The sequence below is a fragment of the Sinocyclocheilus grahami genome, unplaced genomic scaffold (assembly GCF_001515645.1).
Source record: "Sinocyclocheilus grahami isolate Dianchi unplaced genomic scaffold, SAMN03320097.WGS_v1.1 scaffold1431.1, whole genome shotgun sequence".
NCBI lineage: Eukaryota > Metazoa > Chordata > Actinopteri > Cypriniformes > Cyprinidae > Sinocyclocheilus > Sinocyclocheilus grahami.
The window spans coordinates 200,930-206,095 of record NW_015506610.1 but is presented as its reverse complement, the minus strand read 5'-3'; the positions used below and the strand labels follow the sequence as shown (position 1 = coordinate 206,095).

Genomic DNA, 5,166 nt, shown 5'->3' with positions numbered 1-5,166 from the left:
ATGTGTGTGTGTGAGTGAGTGAGTGTGAGTGTGTGTATGTGTGTGTGTGTGTGTATGTGAGAGTGGAGGAAGTGCCTCTGCTTTCTCCATAAACATCTTTATGAGCAGGTAACTCGTTAACATAAGTCAAAGAGGAAAAAGCCCACCTACTGATGATATTCAATATACACCATGACATAATGGTAATACACTACCAGTCAACAGTGTGGAATACATTTAAAAACAATTTTTTTCATTTTCTTCTGCTCACCAAGGCTGTATTTATTTGAGCAAAAATACTGTAAAATTGTGAAATATTTTTACTATTTAAAACAGTGCTGCAGGGTCACATATGTCATGAAAATAATTCTCAGTATTTCGCTTAAAACATGCATGGGGTAAATATGCTTAATTGTCATGTAAACCTTAAAAAAAATCATTTCACAATTTTTATAATATAATTTATAATTATATTATTAATAAATCTAACAAAAATAAATAAAGCAATAAATAAATCAATGTAGCATTACTACAATTTCTGAGTATTTAGCTTAAAACATGCATGGGGTAAATATGCTTACTTTTCATGTCAAATCGTCCTCAAAATTATATATATATATATATTTAAAAAAATCCTTATGTTAAATTAGAGTGTATAATATGTATAATAATGTATAATAATTAGAGTCAATAATATAAATCTGACATTAAATAAATAACTTTTAACAATTATTTAAAAAAAGTAAAGCATTTCACTTGAAAAAAATAAAAAAATAAATAAATTACTCGGCATTTAGCTTAAAATATGCATGGAGTAAATATGCCACGAGAAATATTCCTCAAAATACTCTAAAAAATTCCTCTGCAAAATATTATAATGAACAATATATTATTATTAATATATCTAACACTGAATGAATATTTAGCAATAATTAATACATAAATAAAATGTAGCAGTTACAAAATGTAACGCATTCTTATGTAGAACAACATTTTAACTTCTAAGTCTCTAAATGATCAACATGATCAATCTGTTCTGTCCCACTCGATCTCCTCGTGTCTTCTGTCTCTGATTGAGAGTTTAGAGTGTTTTATCCAGTAAAAGCTCTTTTAGTGTAATTGTAGAAACGTCCAGCTTCAGCTTCAGCTTCTCGTGTCAAACCTTGACTGATTTTCATCAAGTAAAGGTCAGAATAACTGCAGTAATATCTCCAGATGAACACTTACTGGACTGAAGCAGCTCAGCTTTACTTGATTCTCCATCAATCATGTTTTAGAGTCTCAAATCTGATCCTCAGGATCTTTTGAGGAGCGTTTGTTTCCAGAAGCTTTACTTTCACTGTTCCTCAGCGGAGGAATGATCTTCACAAGCCTCCAGAACATCTCACATCTTCTGAGGAGCCTTTATTTCTTCAGCTCTCCATCACTGCATTATATGTTCGGATCATTTCAGTCTCATCTTACTGAGACATATAATTTCAGATATAGAGCGACGACTGATATTCAGATCATTTTATGTCAGTATCTGCTGCATTGATTAATCAAGGTTTTTCATTTCAAACGAACACTGAAGACGAGTCCTGCATTTACACATGAACAGCAACTAAATGCTGTACTAAACTGTTGGTTCAAGATGGAAACAGTCTATTTGCGGAGTAAATATTAACCGTGAGTGATGAAAGCCGCTTTTGAGCTTCCAGTAAAGAGATGTTTGTGGTGAAGGACTGAAACGCTCCACAAAACAAACCGTTTTCACACGAGAGACAGATGATAATGGCATGTCACAAAACACTCATCTGCTCATATACTGATCGACATGTTATGGAAAATGTTTTAAGCTCAGGTTAAATCGCACAGGAAAAACTGGAGGTGAATGCAGAAATCACTCAAGTGTTTGCAGGACAGAATCACGTCATGCAGACGTCTGAACGCCAGGCGCTTCGACTGAGATGTGTGTTCAGCCATCTGAACCGTATCTGCTAACATCTCCATCTGGTGACATTTGGACTTCAAATATCTGCACATGCAATGCAGACGAATCTTTGGCAGTTTTGTATAATTGCTGATATGCTTTAAAAGGGTGATATACCAAAATATATCATATATAGACCAAACAGACAATGGTGCCAATTAGATGCAAAATAATTGACATAAAACAAGGAATCTGCATATTTATTGGAATTAAATCTAAGAGTTATTTTCAATTTCTAAGACTCTGATGGTAAAATATGTGATTACTGGATAGAATAAATAATATCTTATTTTAAGCTGCAATAAAAAAAAAAAGAGGCGCATATATATATTAGGGATGTAACGATTCACTCAACTCACGATTTTTATTTTTTTTAACAAAATGAGATTTAAGACAAATTATAAATAAATGTGTCCTTTATTATTAGACAAATTATTGCTTGGACAAAATGCTGCACGTTTCTTTGTGAAACTGAAATATAACACTATAATAATATACTAATATAGCACTTGCATATCATTGCTCTTTTGTTGGTTTTGATTGCTTCTATTGTCCTCATTTGTTAGTCACTTTGGATAAAAGCGTCTGCTAAATGACAACATTTTAATATAACGTAAATGTAAATAACAAAACTAAATAGAAATGTTAAAACAAGCACCAAATCAAATAAGTAACACAAATAAAAGAAATCTCTTCATATAATCAAACTATAAGGCTTTGTCTGTGCTTGTAACATTGAAAATTAGAGGCAACCACTGCATTTTAATCTGGATCCAAACAAAGATGCTGCATACATGCAACATGAGCAGTTTTTAAACTACATTAGATTGTATAGTTTCGAACAAAGATGCTGCATACATGCAACATGAGCAGTTTTTAATCTAAATTAAATTGTATAATTTCGAAATTTGAAGCAAAAACAGAATGGCTTGACTTCAGTTTTGTGAAACTATACATAAACTTATCTGCATGAAACAGAAACAGCAGACAAGCTGAACGAGACGCAGATGCACTCTCTGCCAGCAGGTGGCGCTTAAGGCGTTTCATTGGTTTTCGCTGTAAACAAAGCAGCGCTGCACTTATGAACTGCAATATGCGTTATACAGAAGCAAGATGAAATGAAAAAATACCTTCGAAAGACAGTAAGTTCCCCTCAGACATGCATTCATATAAACTCCTACACCTAAATTAATTGCGATTTGTTTAGCATCTCAACCGATTTTATATCGTCACATATTTTAATCGATTTTCAACTGGCTCGCGGTTGAATCGTTACATCCCTAATATACTGTATATATATATATATATATATACAGTGGGTACGGAAAGTATTCAGACCCCCTTAAATTTCTCACTCAAAAATTTAAGGGGGTCTGAATACTTTCCGTACCCACTGTATATATATGGTTCCAAAATGTATAAAATGTTTCTTTTATGGTGGAATAAAATGTATTGTATTTCAGTGTAATGTATTTTAATAGCGATTGTCTCGGTGCAGGGTACCCCTTCAGAGCTTAAATCTTCGCATTTGTAACTCTAAAAATGATTTTATATTTATAATTTTGGAGCACCTAACACCACTCCTTACCCTAAACCTACCCACATCTCAATGATATAAAACACAAGCAAATGTAAGTGTAATGATCTCTAGCTGGAGTGCCCGTGAGCTTTGCTAGAGGGCACTCCATCCCAGACTCTAACACTCCATCAAAAACTTAATTTCCCATAATCCTTTGCCCGGACTCATCAACACTCACTGTTTGCACCTGTGTCTCATTTACCCTGTCTGCTCACCCTATATAAGTCTGGTTTAGTTTGTCATTCTTTGTGAAGTCTTGTAAGTGTTACACTGCATCTCTGAACGGTTCTCCTGTTTATATGTATCTTGGTTTTTTGGACTCTTTGCCTGCGTTCTCTGCCTTGTTGTTTAGTCGGACTGATTGCCTGTGTGTTGACCTTTGCCTGTTGTCCGATTGCGATTCTGGACTTTCCTAATAAACACTGCATTTGGATCCTCACTCAGTCTCTGAGCAGTCCGTAACAGAAGACTTCGCCGATAACGGATCCAGCAGTAAAGATGATGTTTCTCCGCCAAGGTACACGTTCCATTGAGGATTATGTTGTGGATTTTCTTGAACTGGCACACGTGACTCATTTAGATGAAATATGCTTAATTATATTTTTTCAAGGGGGCCTATCTGAACCTCTCAGCTCAAATATGCCACTGCATGACCCTAACTGGACACTGGAGTATTATATTGAAGTAGCATTACAGCTGAGTGGCTCTCCTTTTACCATGGGCATAGGTAAATTCAGAGGAGGAGAACGATTCTCCCATAGTAATCTCCACTCCTGAGCCTTGTCACAAAATGGCCGCCAACCCAGAGACTGATCATAAAATGGCCGCCAGCCCAGAAACTATTCCTCTAGACCAGGGGTGTCAAACTCAGTTCCTGGAGGGCCGCAGCCCTGCATAGTTTAGTTCCAACCCTGCTCCAACACACATACCATGTAGTTTTCAAATAAGACTTAATGACTTGTTTAGCTGGATCAGGTGTGTTTAATTAGGGTTTAATCTAAACTGTGCAGAGCTGTGGCCCTCCAGGAACTGAGTTTGACACCCCTGCTCTAGACTCAGTGCTCCCTGTAATGGGGGTCGCTATCCTGTGCGTTTGGGCTACTCGCTGCTCAATTACTCCTCCTGAGTCTGCTCCAGCTCCCCCAGAAGTGGCAACTTCTGCTGCAGAACCTCCAGAGGTGGCGCCAGTCACTGCAGAACCTCCAGAGGTGGCGCCAGTCACTGCAGAACTTCTCGAGGTGTTGGCTTGTGCTGCAGACCCTCCCGAGGCAGCGGCGTCTGCCTTTGAACTTTTAGCCTGTCCTGTCACGGTGTCACGGCCCATCTGTGAACAATCTGTCTGTCCAGCCACGGCCAAGAAGGCTGTTTATGAACTCTCTGTCTGTCCAGCCGTCCAGCCATAGGCTGTTTATGAACTTTCTGCCTGTCCAGTCATGGCCAAGGAGGCCGTATATGTGAACTCTCTACCTCTCCTGTCACGACTATGGAGGCCGTATGTGAACTCGCTGCATGTCCTGTCACGGCTATGGAGGCCATAAATGAACTCTCTGATTGTCCCGTCACGGCCAAGGAGGCCGTTTCAGAACCATCTACCTGCTCTGCTACGCTGAATGAGCATTGTTATGAACTTGTTGTC

The 5,166-nt window shown here is 37.6% G+C and overlaps 1 protein-coding gene across 2 annotated transcripts in view; it reads right to left on the bottom strand.

Annotated features, from left to right (window-relative positions):
- Positions 1 to 1,108: 1,108 nt before the first annotated feature.
- LOC107570246 (box C/D snoRNA protein 1-like) overlaps positions 1,109 to 5,166 on the bottom strand; it is a 45,136-nt gene continuing 41,078 nt past the window's right edge. For both annotated transcript variants that reach the window (XM_016256456.1, XM_016256455.1), the window contains one exon: positions 1,109 to 1,120. The gene's annotated coding sequence lies outside the window, so the exon portion shown is untranslated. The remainder of the gene's footprint in view (positions 1,121 to 5,166) is intronic.